This window comes from Martes martes, assembly GCF_963455335.1.
Source record: "Martes martes genome assembly, chromosome: 9".
NCBI lineage: Eukaryota > Metazoa > Chordata > Mammalia > Carnivora > Mustelidae > Martes > Martes martes.
In genome coordinates, this window is record NC_137896.1 from 48162454 (window position 1) to 48186490 (window position 24037).

At 44.9% G+C, this 24037-nt stretch overlaps 1 protein-coding gene and 1 pseudogene across 2 annotated transcripts in view; one reads left to right on the forward strand and one right to left on the reverse strand.

The window, feature by feature from the left end:
* Window positions 1–24037, reverse strand: part of APMAP (adipocyte plasma membrane associated protein) — a 149926-nt gene that overhangs the window by 47623 nt on the left and 78266 nt on the right. The window lies entirely within an intron of this gene.
* On the forward strand, window positions 34–11611 carry LOC308349848 (ferritin light chain-like; annotated as a pseudogene). Its single transcript has 2 exons — window positions 34–42; window positions 11108–11611. The product of its transcript is annotated as a ferritin light chain-like (transcript).

Sequence of the window (24037 nt, forward strand, 5' to 3'; positions counted from 1 at the left end):
CACTGCAGAAGGCCCCCACTTGCCTACTCGTCCATGTCGAAGGTAGCTGAGCCAGACATTGGGCTTGATGCTGATTCAATGAGGAACAGGATGATACATACCTTAGGGCAGGTAATATTTGCCCTGCACTCTAGATGACTTGGAATGACTCTGTAGATTGAACCACAGTCTGGGAGAAAAGTCAGCTGATCTTCAAGGGATCACCTGGCCTGTGGCAGATTAGCACCAGCTGGGAGCTGCGCCCAACCTGGACGTCATGGGCACAGCAGTCCCATCCCAGAGATGCAGTCTGAGCTCAAGTATCTTCCACAGGCACCCTACCAGCTGGTCTCTCACTGATTCTCTGACTGAGGCATCACCCCTTTCCAGCCCGTGGGCCAGTCCCACCCAGAGCAGGAAGAAAAACAATGAGAAGCCTCTGCCCAGCAGTCGGGAGTCAGGGGGCAGACCTGCAGTGGGCAGTTCTAGCAAGCCCAGAACTCAGTGACTTCAAGCAGTGGTGTGATTGCTCATGATTCTGCAAGCTGATCTGGTTAGTGTTGGGTTTGGCCAGCAAACCCTAAGGCTGCAAATGAAAAGATCACTCCAGACAACTTAGTAGGAGAAAGGAGAGGGCCTAGGGACCCTAGGGGCAAAAGGTCCTGAGCCAGAATGCCTCCACCTTTATGGTGAATGTTATCATTTCAACAAGGGAATAAGAAAAACAAGAAGGAATGTGAAGCTGTAATAATCGAGGTGGTGGCATAGGAGTACCATGTGACTAGAGCAAGCTGTGCTCAGGACAGGCGTGCAGACAAGGAACGTGAGGAGTGTGTGACCTCCAAAGGTGAATGTTTCTCCTAAGTCAAGCATTTGCCCTTGGATCAGTGCACTGAGACACAGGAGGATCTGGCTGTTTCCAGCCCAGAAACTGCGAGGGAGGCCCAGTTTTCCAGACACTCCCCCTTTGCTTGTGAACTAATATCATCCAGGGAGGCCTGTGTTTATTACATCTTCTCTAGCCAGGCTCTGTGAGTTTCCGTACGGCAGGCCTGCTGGCCTCCCCAGAGGTGACCTGTGCAGCTACCCTCGGCTGAAGGACCAGCTGAGAACTGGACTCAGCTGGATGTGGAGATGGCTGGACCTCACTTCCCCCGATGGTCTCAGGGATCCCGAGCACAAAAGCTGAGGCTGTCAGGCCTCCTTGCAGTTAGGCCTGGAACTGGCACAGTGCCACTTCCTCTGCAGTTTATTGGTTAAAACAAGTCCCAGGGCAGGGGATTGCACAGGCCATGTACACCAGCAGGCTTGGTTCTCTGGGGACCCCAATGTTACGGACTACCACAGAGCATGTCCTCCAACCTGCAGCACTCCCCTTCCCTTCCTCTCCATGGAGGAAGCAGTCCTCCCCACGCTCCATCCTGGTCCCCTCCAGCATTTCTACTCTCCTTTAGGTAGACGTTCTGTCCTCAGCTTCAGGCCACTCTGGGCTGCTAAAGCCCCACCTAGATCTTACCAACCCTGTTCTCCCAGGGCCTGGCTGCTGTGGCCAGACTGAGCACCTCAATGGCTTCATTCATCTCTGCCCAGAGTGAGTCTCTTCTGGCTGCAGGCTTCTGCTCCAATGCACCCTCCTGGCTCTACACAGTGCCCCCTGGCCCCCAGTGCCCCACACAGAGGAGGAGCTGCCCATCTCACCCGCCAGGCCAGGCCTTTGCCAGGCCTCAGTTACCAGAGGGCAGGGCCACCGTGCCTTCAAAATCATCTCCTGTGGGACGCCTGGGTGGCTCAGTTGTTAAGCGTCTGCCTTCAGCTCAGGTCATGATCCCAGGATTCTGGGATCAAGCCCCTCATCCGGTTCTCTGCTCGGCAGGAAGCCTGCTTCTCCCTCTCCCACTCCCCCTGCTTGTGTTCCCTCTTTCTCTCTCTCTCTAATAAATAAATAAGTCTTAAAAGCAAACAAAACAACAACAACAAATAAACGCCACCCTTGCAGGGCCTTGAACTTTCCTGCTTTTTCCTATCCACCTCATCCTCTCCCTCACCCCGACCCAGCAGACTTGGCTAGGCAAACTGTCCCAAGATCCATACCTGGTTCCAGAGGGAGGGTCAACTTGGGCTGTTGGCAGAAACTACACCTCCAGCTCCTCTTTCCACAGACAGGCCCGCATGCAGCTGGCAGCGGGCCGTGCCTTGGTCCACGGCTGTACCTACAAAATCTTCCTAGTAGAGAGGCACTGGATTCTAACACCTAGTTCATATGATAGATACCTCACAGCTGATTTTTTAAAAATATTTTTTCTGAAACAATTTTTTACTGAGTTATGATTCACGTTACACGAAATTCACTCCCTACAGGGCATCAGGGCTGTCTGAGGTCCAGCAGGGGCAGCTCCTCCTGGAAGTGGGGGGGTGGGGGGTGAGGGGGGCAACTCCGTGTTACTGGAGGTAATTGCCTAGGCTTAGGTCACAGTGTGCCTGGGAGCCCCATGGAAGGGGACAGCATGGCGACCTTGGCTCCTTTTGTCTGGTAGTGCACCCTGGAGGATTGGTAACTAGTCCCAGTCATTTGGGCAAGAAGGAGGGACATTCTGCCTGGTGATCAGGCCATCCCTCCCAGCAGAGGGCACTTCTCCTCCAAGCCAATAGACTGCCCGCACAACCCTTCTCCTCCAGCCTTACTCACTCACGCTGCCCTCATTCCTGCTCTAGGACAGCACAGAAGCCTCCACCGAGGCTCCCAAATGTTTGCCCATGGCTTTTGTCAAAGTCCTCACTGTGAGGATCTAGCATGAGAATCATGTTACCTTTGCTCTCTTGAACAAAGGGCTTGGGTGAAAACTTTTCTGGCTGACATTTGCTTGTTAGAGTTCTAAACCTTTTACGTTTCATCTCATAGAATCAATTTATGCATCAGTTGGGGACCTGGAAAGAAGAAAAAGAAAATGCCTTGATATCTGGCCAAAAGTTCCCCTAGAACACCCCCCAAACACCATGTCAACAGCTCCACTGCAAGGCTGTTCCCAAAGGTCCCACAGAGAACAGAGCTAGTTCCAGGTCTCCTTTACAAGGCAATCCGAGGTCTCATCTGCTGCTCTTGCACTGGGCACCACCCCCACCTCTCCGAGTTCCCAGTGCTCTCCTCATTGTCCTCACGCTGACTCCTGCCTTCCTAGTCACACACAGCTGGCCCTCTCTAGATCTCCAAGTTCCAAAATGCCCTTTCAAGGACACTCTGAGCAGTGTCATTCAAGCTAGAATGCAATGACTGCCTGCTTCCTGACTCCCATGTATATTTGCCATTTAAGGGGGCTACTCCCATCCCAGGCTTAACACACACACTTGTTTCTCCTCCCTTCCAAGCCAGAAGATAAATTTAAAAGGGAATAAACCTGTTACCACAAAAAGAATTAGAAGCAGACTGTCAGCAAGCGGGCACGAGATTTCAATCAATTACTGGGAGACAGAAAGCAGATGGAAATGCGTTGGTAGATGCAACAGAGGGTGGGGAGCTGCATCCCAAAATACAGGCGGCCGGGGGCAAGCATGCCTGGAAGGACCCAGAGAGGCCTGGGTCCAACCACAGGGAGGGGGTCAATCTGAGAAAAGGCGACTGGAAAGAACTTCGCAGTCACACCCATAGCGGGAGGGGAGGCTGGCTTCCTGCCCCTTAACCAGGAACTCCCACAAGGAACAGATCTTATCAGGCCAGAATACACTGTATTTCATTTCCTTGGATGGAGCAGCCCCTGGGACAACAGAACGCAGAGTGAAGCTTTTCCAAGTTGAAGTAACCACTCTTACTTCCTTTGCCTCATTCTCTCTTCCTCGGGACCAGTGAGCAGCAAAACAGATTACACTATAAAGAAAGTAGCACTGACATCCAGAAAGAGTCCCACCTAACTGGGGCCTTGGGGCCAAGGCCCACAATGGCTGGGGGTCAGGGCTGCAGCCATCCGAGGCAGCCTGCCACCCCCAGGGCTCAGGAGGGACAGTCCAGCCCCGCCCAGCTGCTTCCTCAGGCCATGTGTCCAGGACACGAGAGATGCCGTGGGAGACACAGAGCACCCCACTCAAACCGTGGTTGTAGTACACTACAGTGCGACACAAACAAATAAAACCATGACAGCAGAGTACTTTACAAGGACCAGAGTACTTTACAAGGACCAGAACCTTTCACCCCATCAGCTCTTCCCCTACCACCATGGACCCACACCCCACCTTGGGTGAAAGTGCCTGTGATGACAGCGATCCCTTACGTGGCACACCAAACTCTCGCACGAGGTCTGCGTGGCCACAAAAGTTCAATCCTCATTCCGCTCCATGCAATAATGCCCACCACTCTCCTCTTACAGAAAAGGAAACCTAGGCATTCCAGGGTTGCCCAAATCACAAAGCTGGGAAGTTGGGAGCCTGGACTTGAACCCACACAGTCTGCTCCCAGAGGCTGTTCTCACCCTTTGCTCTGCTGCCTCTCAACAGCACATCGTTCAGTCTTTTATGTCCATGGCTTATATTAACATACAGTGAAAGTCATGGTTTTGGATTACAATTCCATGAGTTTGGTCAACCCACATAGTCATGGAACCACCTCAACAATAAAAATTCAGAATAGTCTGATCACCCAAAGAACTCCCACATGCTGCCTTTTTGGGGTCAGCCCCAGTCTCATCCCCATCCCCTGGAAGCCATGGTTAGCTCTCTCTGTTTCACCCTCACCACATTTTTAAGGACAAACATGTTGGTATCCAGGACTTTACCCCATACCACAGCCTTGAGCCCCGGAGTCTGGGAAGTAACTTGAGTAGAGACAGAAAACATGTGGGTGACAAAACCTTAGAATAGTTTTGACACATGACACACAACTGGAGTCAAACAAGGTGCTAGCCAAGCCCAGAATGGATAGAAAAACTGCACAAAGTTTCACTAAGTGCCAGAGAATATGGCTCGTCACATCTTCTCCTTCCTTCCTATCAAATGTGGACAGTGATATGTAAATGCTAGAGAATGAAGGGGACCCCGACCTCACACAATCTACAAAAATTAACTCAAAATGGATTCAGGACCCAAATGCAAAACTTAAAACTATAAAATCCTTAGAAGAAAACATAAGGGGAAATCTTCATCACATTGGATTTCACAACAATTTCTTAGATATGACCCCAAAGACAAAACAACACTAAGAACAACAATATAGCTAGGTTGGACTTAGTCAAAAATAAAAGTTTTTGTGCATCAAAGGGCACAATCAACAAAATAAAGGGGCAACTCACAGAACGGGAGAAATATTTGCAAGTCACACACCTGATAAGAGATTAACATCCAAAATATGTAAAGAATTCCTACAATTCAACAAGAAAAAAAATGTAAGATTTTATTTACTCATTTTAAAGAGAGCGAGCACATGAGAGAGCATGAGTGAGGGAGAGGCAGAGGGAGAGGAAGAAAGAGAGAATCTCAAGCAGACTCTGCATTAAGCAGAGTCTGACCAATACCGGGTTGGATCTCAGGACTCTGACATCCAGACCTGAGCCTAAATCAAGAGTCAGATGCTCAACCAACGGAGCCACCCAGGTGCCCCAGAAAAAAAAAAAAAATACATAATAATAACGATAAAGAACAAAGTACTTGAATAGACATTGCTCCAAAGAAATCATACGGAGTCAATAAACAGAAAAGAAGAAAAGATGTTCAACGTTGCTAATCATTAGAGAAATGGAAATCAAAACCACAAGGAGATACGACTTCATACCCATTGGGATGGCTATTATTAAATAATTAAAGAAACAGAAAACAACAAGCGTCAGTGAGAACGTGGGAAAACTAGGGCCCTTGTGCACTGCTAGAGGCAATGTAAGATTGTGCAGCTGCCATGGAAAACAGTCTGGCCGTTCCCCAAAAAATCAAAAGTAGAATTACATGTAACCCAGCAATTCCATCTGTAAGTATATGTGGAAAAGAACTGAAAACCTAGATTCAAGCAGATATTTGTGCCTCCATAGTTATAGCAGCATTATTCACAATAACTGTAAAATAGAAACAATTCTTCAGTAGAACAAAATGGTATTTACATGCAATGTAATATTATTGAGCCACAAAAAGAGCAAGGTTCTGATCCATCCTGCAACATGTATGTACCTCAAAAACACTATGCTAACTGAAATAAGCCAGATACAGAGGGACTAATATCTTACAGACTCTGCTTATACCATGGATCTGGAGTAGGCAGGTTTGTAGAGAAGGAAAGTAAATGAAAAGTTGCCAGGGGCTAGGGGAAGAGAGCAGAGTCACTGCTGAGTAGTTACAGAGTTTCTGTTTTGGATGATGAAAGAATTGTAGGAATGGTGTAGAATTGTGAATGTGATTAATGCTGAATTGTACATTTAAAATGTTTAAAATGGTAAATTTTATGTTGTATAGATTTTACTAAAATTTTTAACAATGTAACATACCAAAAAAAAAAAATTGAATTGTCAGTGAGTGAATTTTATGGTATATAAATCGCATCTCAATAAAGCTATTTTAAAAGAGAAAAAGAGGAAGGGAGAGACAGTGGGGAAGGGGAGGGGAGGAGAGAAAGAAACTTAGTGGTAACCACCACCTGACTAGAGACATGGAGGAGGCTGTTGCCCTTGCCCTTTAGTGCTGGACGTTGAGCATTTGAAGCCGTCAACATCTGCCTGTTAATAATGAGATCCACAGCAAACTTTGAAGGTGCCAATTTTTTGTAACCAGATATAAAAACAACAGTCCCCACCTTTTCTGCCCACAGCCTTGTTTACGTGAGAGCCAAGATTTGTGAAGCCGTGTTGGTGCAGCCTCTGAGTCAAAGACCTAGGAAGGTCAGGGAACTGCTCAGGCTCTGACGGTGTGCTGCAAGGCCTCACTTGTAGGAAGAGCTACAAAGGATGGCAGCCAGCCTAAAGTTCTCTGTCCCACTCCTTGCCAGCTCTGTTTCATACTCAGTGTAATACAAGTGGTCAACATTATAAATCAAGGTACGTATGCAAACTATAAACTTCATTACATTGTTACCAATCTACTTAAGGTATTAGGTGTGATGGATTGGTTTTATGAAGAGGGAAAGGACCTCATTTCTTTACATGCACATTCTCTGCTGGACATTATCAACATTGTTTATGCACAGAGGTCAAACCGAATGAAAAATATGGACCTGATATTATAAGCGATAAGTTCCATTATGGGTTCTTGATTAGAATTGTCTGTGGAGGGAAGTGGAAATAGGAGATTACTCTGATGGCCCTATGCAGCATCAGAGTCTGACCTAGCTCAAGCCCCACGTAGAAGGGAAACTGTTCCCCATAGGATTAATGAGGTTGAGTTGCAGAAAGTTTAAAGCTTGTTTTTCAGAAAACTGTGTCTCCCTAATCAGCTCTTATTCTTTCCCGACCCCACTAACAAGCCCACTGGTTGTGTCTGCAGAAGCCTAGACTCAAGGTCAACTGATATGGTTCCAACCCAGGAACAAGCAAGAACCTGCATTCCTTACCTAGATAACAAGCCCAAGACCCTATCCAGTTTATACAGGCTTTCAGAACATGTCTGTAGCCCTGTCTCCGTGTTCTAAGATAACCTCCAGACATCTGGGGCTGAGTTTTGCCTTGTTCTGATGTTGTCTCCACCCAGAGTGAATATGGGATGTATGTTACATGCGTCTTTGCTCAATGATCATTAAAAAATGGATTCTCTCCCCCTTCAGGCAGGCAGACTCAAAGTTTGTCTTCTGTCTCCTCATTTAGCTGCCTAATACACTCTTTCCTTGCTGCAAACCTGATGTGGTGACTGGCATTGTTGCACATCGGGCAGATGGACTTGAGTTGTGTTACAGAAGAATCACTATTGCTCATGTCCACCATGGGCCCTGGAGTTATCTGGAGGGACCCCATAGAAGCAACAGTGGCTGTAACCATTAATTGGACTATTTCTATATGCCACACCCAGCTTCCTCTCAGGTCAAACCGGGAAAACTAAACCTTGGGGAAACTGAAACTCCTAAAGCCACACTGTAGATAGAGGCTGCAAAGCCAAGATGTCAAAATTAAGCCCCTCTGACCTGAAGACAGCACTTTGAATCACTGAGCTGCACTACCTCCTCTGTGCACCCACTCCCTAACTCCATTTGTGATCACCAGAAGGTGTCAAACATCTCCAAATAAAAGTGATGATGGGAAACAGAAGAGTGACGGGAACACAGAACCCGTAGAACTCTGTTACAGCTCAACAATACTTGGTCATATTCTTCCCAACTTGTGTATAAACAGGTGACTATTCCTCTATTCTGCTGACTAGCATTTCTGTTATTGGAACAATCCAATCCATCATACTACCTTCCCCCCAGTAGCAAGAAAGAACAACCATGACCTCACCTGCAACTTGAAGTTCCCCCACTAAAATGGTGGAGGATATTCCCCTGTCCCTTGCCTCTAGTGTGGCTAATAGAATAAGGCAGAAGTGATGATAAGCTAGCTCCCAGTCAGGTGCCAAGAGGCCTATGTGTTTCCACCTGCCCTCCTGTGGTACTGCCAGGGCCATGGGACCATGTCCAGGCCAGCCTGCTGGAGGATCTGAGACCTGTGGAGCAGGACTGCCCTGGACTGAATCCACCAGTTCCCAGCTAGCTGCTCATGCAGGTGATCGTTGGAGCATTGGTTACATGACAACATCTGGCAGTCTCAGTGGTCTGCCTCACTTGAGATGGGCACTCGTGTCATGCTTCCATCTCACAGCTGAGGAGGCTGAGGCTCAGAGGTGCCCAAGGTCATATAAATGGCATGTGAAGGAGCTTGGGATTAAATGTAGGTCATGGGACTTAAAGGACAGAGCACTTTGGCCTCTTCCTGCCATGCCAGAGTTCCTGAAATTACTTCTAACCCAATGGTTGTTTTTCTACCGGAACTTTCCCTTTCTGTTTCTTGGATTGTATGCATCAAATCACCTGGTCCATTGAAAGACAACACAGATGTGAAAAGAAGGAAGTTTTGAAGATTTGGATGGAGCCTTTCTTCCAGGGAGGTGACCATCAGTTCTGACTATCCAATTGGGATTAAATTGTACTCTCTGCATTAATAGGTCTTCATGGACATCTAGTTACTTGTAGTCTCCAGCTTCCCACCTAAGCCTTGTTAACAAATATGTGAAAAATAGAACTAACCCTTTTAAGATTTAATACCAGCTGTAAGCTCAATTCAAAACACACAATAAAGACATGTAAGACATTCTTAAAAAAAAAAAAATTCTTGTCAGCTTGCTTCAGCTTAGGGGAAGAGTCCTCTGTCATTTATTTTTATACAGAACAGGTTTAACTTTTACACTGCTGGCATCATTAAATAGTATCATTGCCTTTACAGCTGAGAACTCAGGTCGTTTTCAGGAGCCCAGTTCACAGACACAAATCAGGTCTTGAAACATGGGTCAGTGATCCCCTATGGACAGTTACCAACCTAGTAAATTTCCTGGACACAGTGTGGCAAATAAAGTCAGTCAACAGACATTTCTCCTTTTCATGTCCAACAAATCTCACTGGTGTTTAAACAGCGGCCCAACCCTAATGTGGAGTAGGGCCAGCTGGCAGTGGAGAATGTGAGGATCATAACTGGTCCAAGCAGACTTTGGAGCCCAATTCTTTTGTAGTACTTGGTTCATGTATAGGTATATGACCCAGTCCTTCTCACCATTAAAACATTAGGAGAAATCTGTGGATTTTAAAGGAAGACATTTTTCCTCTGTGATGAAAAGAAAAGAATGTCCAAGATTATCTATCTATCTATATATCTATCTCACTTCCCAAGTTTTCCACTTGCTCTTTGACTTTGAACATGATAATGTGGGGACAGTATGGGAAAACAAAGCCTGGAGCTTTGGCAGCCATCTTGCAGCCATGAGGCAACAAACCTGAAGACAAAAAGCCAACAGGATGTGGGTGGCAGAGAGGAAAGAAGGAAAGATCCTGAGTCCTAGATGACAATGGTGACCCCCCAAATCAGCCCTGGAAACATCTTCCTCCCTATTCCTTCCTTTTTTTTTCTCCCTATTCCTTCTTATGTGAAATAATTATTGTTGCAATATTAAGCCACTACTAAGCTGATGATCACTTCCTTGCAGTTGAAAACACAACTGATACATAGGTGCAGCAACTTGTTTATGAAGCTACCAGGCAGAGCACTGAGCTTCCCAAACCTGAAAAGGACATTTTGAAAATGGAAAATTAGAGCTTAATCTTCTCATAAGTATGTAAATATCTTAAAGGAAATACTAGCAAATCAAATCCAGCAATGTATCTGAAGGATAATAGAATGTCCAAATTGGGTTTATCCCAGAAACGCAAGGTTAACCAATCCTTTGAAAATCACTTACAGTTTTTCACCATATTAATAGAATAAAAGAGAAAAATAGAACCATTTCAATAGGTGTAGACAAGCATTTGATAAAACACCCACATGAGTAGCTGTGGTGGGATTGATCTGGATGAATGTTACATGGATGTGTTTACCTCAAAAATTCATCAAGTTGTAACACGAACTAGGGATTTTTTATGTATGTTACACTCAATATGAAAAGCTTACTTAAGATTGATGGTCCAAATTTTCTCACAACAATTAAAAAAATTGAATAAAAGTTAAAATCTTCCTAAGTAGAAAGCACCAGGCCCAGATGGCTTTGTAGTCAGGTGACAGATAAGATGACAGAATCAGATGCTAGATCTCTGCAATTATACTACCTCTCCAGAGCATGTAAGGAGGAGCTTGCTTCATGAAGGTGGTAAAACCATGATACCAAACCCCAAGGACTTATAAGATAAGCTCCTCACAAACATAAATTCAAAATCCTATGCAAATTTTAGGAATTTGAATATAACACTTAAAAACTGAGGTCTTGGCAGTACACATCACAGTCCCATAGATCTGTCTGTTGCTTCAACAGTGTTTGGACAGAACAGACCCAAGGATGCTCCTTTTACCACCTTCTTTTTTTTTTTTTTTTTTTTTTCTTTTACCACCTTCTAATACCCTTTTTTCCAGTTGCAACCGTTGGAGCCACCATCTCCCTCCAGGACCAGCCAACACCCCATTTTGAGCTTATCTCCTTATTATCAACCACAACTTCCCAGATTCATCATAATTATTCCACCAAGGTAGAGGCTCCCATCAATGGCCTGGTCAACATGCACTTGCAGGCTTCCTATAACTACCTCTCTCTGGGCTTCTATTTCAACCATGACCATATGGCTCTGTAGGGCATGGGCCACTTCTTCTATGAGTTGACTGAGGAGAAGCGTGAAGGCACTGAGTGTCTCTGGAAGATTCAAAACCAGCTCAGCAAGCAGCCAAACCCTCCTCCAGGATGTGCAGAAGCTATCCCAAGATGAGTGGGGTAAAACCCTAGACACCACAGGAAGCCACCCTGGTTCAGAAGAAGAACATGAACCAGGTTCTTTTGCATCTGCATGCTCTGGGTTCTGCCTGTGCAGTCCCCCATCTCTGTGATGTCCTAGAGAATGACTTCTTAGATGAGGAGGTGAAACTCATCAAGAAGATGGGCAATTACCTGACTAACCTCTGCAGGCTGACTGGGGAAATATTTCTTCAAAAGGCTGACCCTCAAGCATGACTAGGAGCCTCTGAAGCCCAGCAGCCTTTGAGGGGCCCCTCCCGGCATCCTCCTGAGGCCAGGTCTTATGCCTGAGCCTCTCCCTACAGCCACTAGGCAACTTTTTATCTACTCTGAGTCCTCTCCCAAGCCATGGGCCAAATGGAAACAATAAAACTTTTTGCAGGAAAAAACAACAAAAAAACAAAACAAAACATCTGAAAACTTGATCAAGTAGGGTTTAATCTCAAAAATGTGGTTTATCACATAAGAGATAAAAAAAGAAATATCAAGATCATCAAGAGATGCAGAAAAGGCATTTGATAAAATTCAATACCTCATATAAGTTGAAACCTCTTAACAAACATTCTGGGTGGATGACAGAGTAGGAAGGACCAGGAATCTATATCCCCACGGAGACAGCAATTGCACTGGCAGAGTCCTCTGATGTAGCTATTTTGGAACTCTGGAGTCTATGGAAGGCTTGAAACTTCCAGGGGAAGGCTTAAGCAGTAAACTAGAGTTAATTTTAGTCAATTTCAGCTTTTAGCACAGTGGTAGCTACCCATCCTCCACCCCAGACACATGGCAAAAAACTGAGCATGTGCTCCCTGCCCAGCTTGCTCATAACTTGCATCAGCGAGAAAGGGCAAAAAGAACCTGGTCCTCCAAATATTAGGGATTGTGCTCTGATCACTGAGGCTTCTGTTCCAGAAGTGCAGACAAAGAGGTAGGCAGTCTTGTTGCACCTCCCCCCATGTTATTGCAAGTTCTCCCCCTTCTGGCAGAAGTAAACTTCTAGGAATCTTAAAGGGCCGACACATTTTCCCTGCCCTCATCTTTCTCTTTTCCGTTTTTGGGAGTCACACATTAAAAATTAGGACGTTCAAAAGCAGCTGCTTATAAAGGGGAAATTGGAAAGTTACCGCACATGGCCAGGGGGAGGTGAAAGCTCAGAAAAGACCTGAAAATACCTTAAGTTTATACCTCAGTCTGCATTTAAGCATGGTCAGGTGACAGATTGGGCAAAAGTTCAAAATGAAATAAACAAAAACAAAACACAGCAAACTCTGGGGCAGGGAGAGAATCCGATTTCTGGGGTTGCCACATTATTAGATTCAAATGTCCAGTTTTCAACAACAACAACAAAAAAATCACAAGGCATAGAAAGAAAAACAGAAAATTATGGATCAGTCAAAGGAAAAAAAATAATAAACTAATAAAACTGTCCCTGAAGAAGACCTGCTGGCAGATCTACTTCACAACGACAACCATCTTAAAGATACTCAAAGAACTAAAGAAATATGTGGGCAAAGTCAAGAAAATAATGTGTTAACAAAGTGGAAATATCAATAAGGAAATAGAAAATCTAAAAAGATGCCAAAAAAGAAATTCTGGAACTGAAAAATACAATACTTGAAATGAAAACTTTACTAGAATTTGAAAGCAGATTGAGCAGGCAGAAGAAAGAAATCAGTGAATGAGAGTTATAAAATCTGAGAAAAAGATAGAAGAAAGATGAACAGAGCCTAAAGGACCTGTGGGCACCAGCAAGCAGACCAGCATATGCAATTTTGGGAGTGCCAGAAGGAGAAGAGAGAGAGAAAGGGGCAGAGAGAATCTTTGAAGAAATAATAGCCAAAAACTTAACAAATCTTATGAAAGACATAAATATAAATGCCCAAGATGTTCAACAGACTTTGATAGGATGAACAAAGAGACACGTACCTAGACATTATAATCAAACTTTCAAAAGACAACAAGAACATTTTGAAGGCAGAAGAGAACTGTGACTCATCACAAACAATGGGTCCTCAATAAGATTGCCAGCAGATTTCTCCTCAAAAACTCTGGAGACCAGAAGGTAGTGAACTGATATATTCAAAGTGCTAAAAGAAAAATGTGGGCAACCAGATCCTGTATCTGGCAAGACTGTCTTAGACCTGCTCTGCAACAAACATTAACGAAATCCTGCAGGTTAAAATGAAGGCACACTGAACAATAACTCAAAGTCACATGAAGAAATAAAAGATCTCTGTAAAGGCATACTTGGGCAATTATAAAAGCCTGTATTATTGTATGATGGTGTATAACTCCAGTTTTTGTTTTCTAAACAAAAACAATTATTAGTCTAAAAACTAATATTATTTTAACTTTGTAACTGCTTTTTTTTGTTTACTACATAATATAAGAAACTAATGCATTAAAAATATACTACTTTATATTTTGGACACACAATATGTAAATATACAATTTGGGGAAATCAACAACTGAAAGAGTGAGGATGGACATGCTAAAGGAACTCAGTGTTATTGAAGTTAAGCTGGTATAAATTCAAGTTAAATCATTATAACTTTGGGATATTAAATGTAATCCTCATGGAAACCCCCAAGATTGTTGCTAAAGAATATACACAAAGAAAACTGAAAAAGATATTTCTATAAGTCCCTACAAAAAAATCAGTAAATCACAAAAGAAAATAGTAATGTGGGAAATGAGAGACAAAAAAGCTATAAGTATGCGGGAAATGAGAAACAAAAAAGCTAAAAAAAGAAAATAGTAATGTGGGAAATGAGAGACAAAAAAGCTACATATAGAAAACAAATAATAAAGTGACAGTAGTAAGTCCTTCCTAATCAATAATCATTTTAAATAAAAATGGGTTAAAATCCCCAATCAAAAGACAGAGACTGACAGAATAGATTTTTTTAACCTAACTATATGCTATCTACAAAAGACTCACTTTAGATCCAGACACAAATAAGTTGAAAGTGAAGGGACAGAAAAAGATATTCCACAGAAACAGTAATGGAATGAGAGCAGAGATCACTATACAATGTCAAACAAACCTCACATGCCACGCAAAATTGTTTTTTTAAAAAATTCTCCTTTAAATTCAAAACATGGTAAGAACAACTATGTACACAACTTCTACCCAACATCAAGTGGAGATGTTTTGCCTTTAAAAAAATGATTTTTACATACGTAAGAATTAGAAAGGAGAAAACAAATGTGTTTACAACTGATTTGTCTACATAGAAACCCCAAGAAAAAAGAGAAGTGACAAACAAATTATTAGAATTCAAGTTTTGCATTTCTACAGCCCAGAAAAAGTTAGAAAAAATAATTTGAAAAACAATAGTTACAATGTTAGAGATTAGTTATATTTTTTAAAGGTACATAGGAATAAGTCAAACAAAAGATATGAGACTTTATGGTGGGAAAATGTATGGAACCGATTTCCACTTTAAGTAAGTGAAAAACTATACATTGGAAGACCCAGTCTTGTCGTGATATCAGTCTTCCATACCCATCATCTGATGCAATGCAATGCAATCAAAATCTCTATAAAATTGTTTGTATAAAATGGCACATTGATCCTAAAAGGTATACAGAAGTGCAAAGAATTTGGCAGAGCCCAGATGCTCCTAAGGAAGGAAGGCTCAGGAAAGGACTCACTCTTCTAGATGTCAAACTTATCACAAACCTAGAATAGTTAGCACAGGATAAACAATAGGAAACAGAAGAGACTGGAACCCAGAAACAAACTTCATGTACATACAGCTTAACACAGGGCAAAGGCAGCATTTCAGACCAGTGGAGAAAGGAGCCCAGAGCAACTGGTGAGTACCATCAAAGAGAGAAAAATGGGTCACTACCTCATGGCATACACAAAACCAGATGGATGAAGATCTAAATGTAAACGTGACACCATTATGATTTTAGGAGCTGACATAAGAAATATTGTCATGGCTTTATAGAAAAGTACAGTTCATTAAACAAGACATAAGATTTCGGGCTGGAACATTATGTTGTTATTTAAAACCATCCATCACCAGATGCCGCACAGAGGTCAGAAAGAAGTCACACACCAGGAGAAGATTTGTAAGACAAAATTTTTAAACAAAAAGAATTTAAAGCCACAATGTATACAGAACTAGTAAAAAAAAGTACATGAAAAAATACAAACACCCTAATAGAAAAATAGAAAAAGACATAAATTTGCATTTAAACACATGAAAATGTGTTTAACTTCATTATTAATTAGGGAAATGCAAACTAGAACCACAAGGAGTTATAATTCCACACTAAACATACTGATGGAAAAAACCTTTAAATCTAAAAATCCCAATAATTGGCAGAAATGGGGAGCTAAGGGGATGTTTGCTGGTGGGAAGAGTAACTGGTACAACCAATTTGGTTGTGCTCTCAGCTAAGAAAGCTATGTGTTCTCTTCCCTTTGACTAGAAACTCTGTTTCCCAAAAACATCCCAGACAGTCTCAACTGTGCACACAGAGACCTCACTTGGAGCTCTGGTTATGGAAACGGAAAACAGAAGCAAAGCATCATGTGGTCACACAAAGGGACTCTCCTTGGCTGCTAAGCTAACATGTATGAGTATGGATAGCTTTGAATATTTAATGATGAGTGAAAAACATTACAGGAAATGATGGAAAGTATTGTATTTTCTATATAAACTATAAGCTCCAAAAATCTATTTTCCCAATTCTTAATAGTTGTACCCACTTGAAGGGGAGGGGTAGGAACACACACAAACCGCACTCAGCTGTACATATATTTTATTTTTTCTCTCTTTTTTATTGAAGTAGAGTTGACACACAATGTTACATTAGTTTCAGGTGTACTACATGGTGACTGGACAAGTCTATATGTTGTGCTATGCTCACCACACGTGAGCTACCACCCGTCACCATACAACACTATTACAATACCGTCAAATATATTCCTTGTACTATACCTTTTATCCCCACAACTTGTTCGTTCAAAAATTGGAAGTACATGCTACTCCTCTTCACCCGTTTTACCCATCTCACTCCATCCCTCTCCCCCCGCAGCAACCATCAATTTGTTCTCTGTATTTATGGGTCTGTTTCTGCTCTTTGTTTGTTTTTTGTTTATTCATTTGTTTTGTTAGATTCCACATGTAAGTGAAGTTATAATGGCGTTTGGCTTTCTGTTTGATTTATTTCACTTAGCCTAATACCCTCCAGGTCCATCCATTTTGTTGCCAATGACATAATCTCCTTTTTATGGTTGAGTAATATTACACTCTGTATATATAGGTAGACATATACATATACATACATACATAAATATATGTGTGTGTATATGTGTGTATACATATATAAATATATGTGTGTGTATATGTGTATGTGTATATGTGTGTGTATATATACAAATACAAATATATATGTGTGTGTGTGTGTATGTATGTGTGTGCCCTACATCTTATCTATTCATCAATAAATGGGCACTTGGACTGCTTTCATACCTTGGCTATTATAATAATGCTGAAATAAACACAGGGATGCATATATCTTATCAAATTAGTATTTTCATTTACTTTGAATAAATACCCAGTAGCAGAATTACTGAATCAGAAGGTAGTTCTGTTTTTAATTTTTTGAGGAACCTCCCTACTGTTTTCCAAAGTGGCTGCACCAGTTTGCATTCCTACTAACAGTGTGCAAGGGTTCCTTTTTCTCCACAGCCTCACCAACACTCATTACTTCTTATATTATTTATTCTAGCCATTCTGACAAGTGTAAGGTGATGGCTTTTGTGGTTAGCAACCTTTCATGTGTCTGTTGGCCCTCTGTATTTCTTCTTTGGAAAAATGTCTATTCGTGTCTTCTGCCCATTTTTTAATTGGATTACTATGCCCAACCCCTTATTGGACATATTATTTGCAAATATGTCCTCCCATCCTTTAGGTTGCCTTTTAGTTTTGTTGGTGCTTTCTTTAGCTATGATGTTTTGTTTCTTTCAAAAATAAGCAATCTGAAACAAATAAGGTAAATGATGTCCACTTGTTGAATCTGGGTGGAAGACGTACAGATGCTTATCAGATTCTACTCCTTTTCTCTACATTTGAAATATTTCATAATATTAAAAATTCATATCAGTTGTAAAGAATAAAATCTCAGTTAGGTTTGTAATCCCTCCAGAGTGGTTGATTCCTCTTCCCTAGAACCAAAGACTGTCTGAAAAGTTATGAGCAAGAAACAAAATCCCCAAAAAGGTGGCACCATGTCAGGACGAGGAAAAGCAGAAGTTCGCAGTGTAAAGCAGTATGACAGGAGGCAGGAGGGCGCCTTAGGCCCAGCTCCCAGCGGACTTGCCAGTTTTTACTCAGCACTGAGAGTTAGGAACATGGTCAACCCTCCTAAATATAATGGTGTAAAAGCAGATGCTAGGAAATTCAGAGGGGTGCATTCATGTGTTTCTTGTTTATCGAAAGTGCTGATAAAATGATAAACATTGTTGGGGGGTGTTGTGTACTTCTTACAAACTGAGGAGCAAAACACGATATCCTCCAGAACGATCCCTGCTCTATCCCATCCTCTGAGGATGTGGAAAACATCAGGCTTGGCTCAGTTGGACTCTGAAATCTGACACTTCTGGAGTAAACTGCTGCCCCCTCTTGCTGGTCTCAGACACTATATTCACTCAAGTCCCTATTTGGTGGGCCTGGCCTCAGCCCTGCAAGTCCTCACCTAGAGAGGTCACAAAGGTTGTCCAAGGTCACGGGGTCTGCAGATGAAGATTCCTGTGTTCAAATCCAGATACAGCTGAAAACAAAACCCACCCTAAGCCTCTTTCACCTAACAGCAGCCCAGAGTCTAGATTGGCCAGGAGCATCCTCAATGACACAAGGTCCTTGGGGAAAAGAACTTGCTCCCCCAGACTGGGAGCAATGTCTCAGGGGCAGATTCCCTCCAGGGGAAGCTGCTGCATAAACCCAGACAGTCAGGAGTCACGCTCCCCCTACCAGTCTAAAAAAGGTCACCATTAAGCTACAGGAGGAAAGGTAGCCAAATCTCAAGCATGTCGCCTGCCATGAGGAAAGGGGCTCAGCCCACTGAAAGCAAATATTAGCAACAAAATTGCTCTTACTTCCCAGATTTAGGAGCTGTTTAATAGCTGTGCAATTAAGTCATTTTGAATTCTCCAGATTTTTTTTAGATGAAACCAACTGCCTCATTTCATTTTGTGGCACTCTTGTCCTCAAGCTGCCTGGAGTAGTTTTGGCAGCGTCATTATTTTTTCTGGGAAAATATATTTTGCTGAAGGAAAAGACATTTTCGGCCCTGTTCATGAAGCCGTCCTGCACTTCGCCTCCCGAGCTCATTCCCCGCAGGAGCAACCGGAAGGTCCCCCCACCCCACCCCCACCCGACCTCCACCCGACCCCCACCCCCACCCCACCCCCACCCCACCTCCATCCCACCCCCACCATCGTGGCTGGAGGTTGCCGAGGGGGATGCCCAGGGCGTGCCTCTCGCTGGGGGTGAAGCCTTTTGCTCCGGCAGCCAACTGAGCCTGCCTATACTCCCCTCCTGCCTCTCCAACTCTGAAAACCTCAGCTTCTCTTTTGCAAGCTCATTCCTTCCTCCTCCCTGAAGATCAGGGCTATGTGAAGGCCTCGGGGAGAGAAAGCAGATCTGCCCCCAGCCCGGAGCACGGGTGTGCTTCCTCCAGCGAAGTGGGAAGACAGGCACCCCAGAAGCTGAGAAGAGGGTTTAGATATATTTATCCTTGACAAGGAAAAGATTTTCCCAGAGAGCCAGTATTCCAGTTTGAAAAAAGTTTAATTCCTCCATAGACCATTTTTCCTAATAAAACATAGTTTTGCAAGTTCCGTATTAAAAGGTCTAGAGCAGACATTTAAGTAGACGTGAACTCTCTCCGCGTCCCCGCCACAGCACCAGGAGCGCCCGCAGCACGCAGCTCAGCTAGATTTTCTCCACTTTTCTCGAGTCCCTGGTACTCAACTGTGGTGAACAGACCAGCAGCGCGGGCCTCTCCTGGGGAGCTGGTTAGAAATGCACACTCTCAGGCCCAGCCCAGAGGCCAGAATCTGCATGTTAGCAAGCCCCCAGGGGAGGTTACATCACAGTGAGTGATTTTGTGACTCCCCAGGTTAAACATCCTCATACCCACGTGGCCATGCACACCTCACCTTCTCATTTACACTCAGGGCTGCTCTCCTCTTCCACCTGCTAGGATGGCATTGTCTACTCCCACCAACCTCACGGAGTTGTTGCAAAGTAATTGAACTTTGTACAGTGTTCAATTCTGAAATATAAGGACTAGGGGGATACATAGCAACATCTTAACAGGGATTTTTTTTCTGGGTGGTAAGTGATTTCTCATTTCTTATTTGATCTAAAATGTAGTTTTTAAATTTTATGCTCTGAACAGTTTTCTTCTGTCACCACCATAAAAAGGATAGTTTGTTTTAAAAGCAAGTAAGTGTGAACATCAACTAACAGAGCATGAGAAATGGTAAATTCCTTGTGGATGACCTGTTGCATCCAGCACCTGTGCAAACAACTGGGCCCGGGAGCCGTCTGCCCAGTTTCTCCAGCTGGTAAGTGGTGACCTGCTCCCAGCTCTGGGGTCTCTAGGTCCTTGGCGCACTGCTGTTCCCTGTGCTCTGGAACCCTTGAGCAGAGGTACGTCCAGGTACCCTGCTTCCATCAGCCCCAATGCTACAGTCAAGCCAGCCCTTCCACCCCTCAGAGAGACACACTGGTCCAAACCACATGCTGGCTGCTGCAAAGGCAGTCCTTCCCTTACCACAGGAGAGCTACTCAGATGTTTTCACGAGTGCATGCCAAGAGTGGAGCCCAAGTGCTCACACCACTTGGGTGCAAGAGCTACTCTGAGAAGGAAAGGAACCCCGTTCCCCAGCCTACGTCGGGAAGAGCAAGCTGGCTGGGGATGGGATGTGAGCAAAGCTAGCTGAGAAAGGCTGAGCAGATTGCAAACCTCGAAAACAAATTCTGGTCTGAAGCCATGGGTCTCACAAGCATAGCTGCACATTAAATCAGCTGGGAGCTTAAAATCCTAGCAGCCAGGGCAGCCCCCAAGCCAACCAAACCAGGATCTCTGGGCTGCAGCCCTGGCTTCCATGGTTTTCTCACCACCCAGGTGACCCCAGTGTTAGGCTGAGAACCAGAGCCAGGCATGTTTTTCAGTCAAGGAACAGATAGTGGAGATTTCAGTATTGTGAGCCACATAGGCTCTATCACAACCACTTTGCAGTTGAAAAATGAAAGTGGTAGCAGAGGACCATGAGTGAGCAGGTGTGGCAGTGACCCAATAAAACTTTATTTACAAAACAGCCTTGGCCTGGGCGCCCAGGTGGCTCAGTCAATTAAGTGTCTGACTCTTGATTTCATCTCAGGTCATGAGTTCACTGTTGTGAGATGGAGCCCCACTCCATGTAGGGCTCCATGATGGGCGTGGAGCTGCTTAATGGTCCCTCTCTCCCTCTCCTACACCTCTCCCCCTCCCCACTTTCTCTCTTAAGAAAGAAAGAAAGAAAGGGAGGAAGGAAGGAAGGAAGGCAGGCAGGCAGGCAGGCAGGCAGGCAAGCATCCTCGGCCAGATTTATTAAGGCCCAACCCATGCATGGCTTGCAGCAGAGGTTTTCAAATTGAGCAAGGATCATCAGCATCCCCCAGAGAGCTGAGCCCACTCCCATCGTGTCTGACTGAGTAGGCCTGGGGTAGGCCCAGAATTCGCATTTCTAACCAGCTCCCTGGAGTTGCTGCTGCTGGTCAGAGAAGCACTGGTCAACAGCCCTCGTAAATCGTATTTATGCCATTCCATGATTGCGGAATGCCAACCACTCCCATAGTGCTTGCCTCAGGGGCCCACTTAGGAGGTGCTGGGGAGAGGGCTGTCCTAAACTATCCATTCCAGCTACCCCTCCGTCCAGCCGCCTGCCTCCACCAGTGCTACTCCAGGCCAGCGAGAGGCTTGGGAAGAGAAGAAAGCCCTGGCAGCTCCCCTCAGCTGATGTCCATGGTCTGTCCTGCACCAGCCCCAGGAAGAACTCGTTCCATCTCAGATGAGCTGGTTCAACCCTTTGACTCAAACCAGCCCGTTTCAGTCCTGTCTGCTGGAAGGTCCAGAGGGCAGCCCTCCCTAGATGGCAGGCCCCTGTCCTGAACTGCCTGCCAGCCGGACACCTTGAGACACCCGTCTCCCCACCCTTCACTCTCCAATACCTCCCAACATTTTCAGAAAACAGCTTCATCGTCACAGGCAGGAGTGAGAGGAAACACACCGTGATGAGCTCACACAACATCAGCAACAGCCATAATTCAGTAGGAACAGTACCCGGGGCTAGTGAACCAACAGGCTTTTCAAAGACTTTTTTAAAAGTTATTTAAAGGAATTATTTCTTTAAAGCAGCAAAATTGAAAGAAAGTGCAGAGATCTTCCAAACATACCTTTCACCCACACATATACGATCTCCCTCACCAGGGGTCTGCACACGGTTCACCCACAGTATTATGAAGTCTCTGGTTTTGGACAAGGGTAAAATGACACAGCCGTCATTAGAGCATCGTACGGAGTAGTTACACGGCCCTGCAAATCCTCTGTGGTTCTGCTATTCGTCCTCCTTCCCCCATCCCACCTTTGGCAACCATGGGTCCTTTCACCGCCTGGGTAGTTTCGCCTTTTCCAGAATGTCATATAGTTGGAGTCACACAGCATTTAGCCTTTCAGATTGATTTCTTTCACTGAATACACAGCTGAGCTTCCTCCGTCCGTGTCTTTTCATGGCTTGATAGCTCATTTCTTTTTATTGCTGAGTAATATTCCACCGTCTGAATTACCCGTTCACCTACTGAAGGACATCCTGGTTGCTTCTAAGTCTTTACAATGATGAATAAAGCTGCTCTAAGCATCCAGGGGCAAGTTTTTGGGCAGACATAAGTTTTTTGCTTCTTTGGGTAAATACCAAGAAGCACAATTGATCCTATATCTAGTTTTGCCAGAAACTGCCAAACTGTCTTCCAGTGTGGCTGCAGCATTTTGAATTCCCACCAGCAGTGAGTGAGAGTTCCTGTGTCTCTAGAGGAGCCCTTGGAAGAAGGGCGTTCTCAGGGAGTCCCCCTGTCAGGAACCACATGCCTGCTGCTCTGAGGGCATGGGGTTTCTGACACATTCTCATCTGCCTGCAGGTCAGCCACCCCCAGGTCCTGTGGGTCCATTGAGAACATACCCTGGCACAGATAAGCCCTAGAGAAGTTACTGATAGGATCTCAGTGGTCTCCTATATTGTTACTATGTAAGGGCTGGCTTTCCAAATAGGGAAACTGAGGCTGACACACATCCAGTGTAGGTGGAAGGTCCGGGTTTCACCCATGCCTCCTGTGTGACTCTAGGCCTACTGATGCCCATCATTCTTTGGATCCCTGGTAGCTGCTCAGTAAACGCTGGTAGAGCAGATGGCCAAGGAATAGATGAAGCATGGTTGGCTTGACCCAAAACCCACTTTCTACCAGTGAACATTGCTTCCAGCCATACCAACAGGACAGCTTCAGATCCTTGAGAGAGTGGACTCCCTGCTCGCCTCCCTGCCTTGTGGTCTGCTTCTTCCTTGTGTGTGCGAGCCAGTCCTCCCTGTGCAGTCTGCCAGGCCCTGGACAGGATGGCCCTCAACAGTCAGCTCTGTGGCACCAGTGCATCAGCACGAGGCAGGTGTTGGGTCACACCAAGCCTTGCATTCCCAAAGAGGCTCTGCAACAAGACAGAAGTGTCGGAACAATCCCAAATGCCACAAGTCTCCAACAGTGTCAGCTAATAGGAGCACCTGTCCCCTCGCATTACTTCAGCTGATCCATGATGACTCCAGGCAGCTGGTCCATCAAGGGCCACCAGAGTGTCACCTCTTCTCCCTTCAGAAGCATCTTCCCTTCTGACAGCTGGGCCTTCACTCTCTCAGGCTTGGTGCAGACCCGGGGACATCTCCTGCCTTGTGTGACCCAGTACAGACTCCCTTTTCCACTCTCATTAAGTTCACAGTTTGCCAGGACCTCATCCTGAAAGGGTCACCTGGAAGACAGTGCAGTTCTTCACTTTATGGAGCCCTTCTCCAAGATCCCTGATGCCTCCATGGCCCAGCAACAGTTTTCTAAGCTTGAGAAGAGCTGAGCTAGCTGGGGCGGAGGGCAGAGAGGGAGGGGAGTGAGCGGGCCACACAGAGAACAAAAGGGAGAAAGCACAGCAGCCCCAGACTTGTTAACCCTGTGACCCAGTTGTGGGATGTCCCACATGTCTGAGAGGGGGGTGGGGTGATCTCAGGGGTCTCTACATAGTTAGGATATAGCACACAGGAAGTAATGCCCCTGAGCATCTATTTTGGACAAAACGCTGTGTTTTCTTACCTAGAAGTATCAAAAGAAGGTGTCCTGTAGACTTCCTCCGAGCAGTGGTTCTTGACCTCGGCTACACGGTGGGATCACCTGGTGAGCCCAGCCCCCTCACCCCCCCTGCCAGGGAGCCTGCTGTGGTCAGTCTGGATGTAGCCCAGACTTGAAAGCCACTGGCACACAGCCCTCCCCCTGTGCCTGTGGAAATGCGCCTCCATGTGTAAGGGGAAGGGCAGGTCCACTAGTGAAGGCTT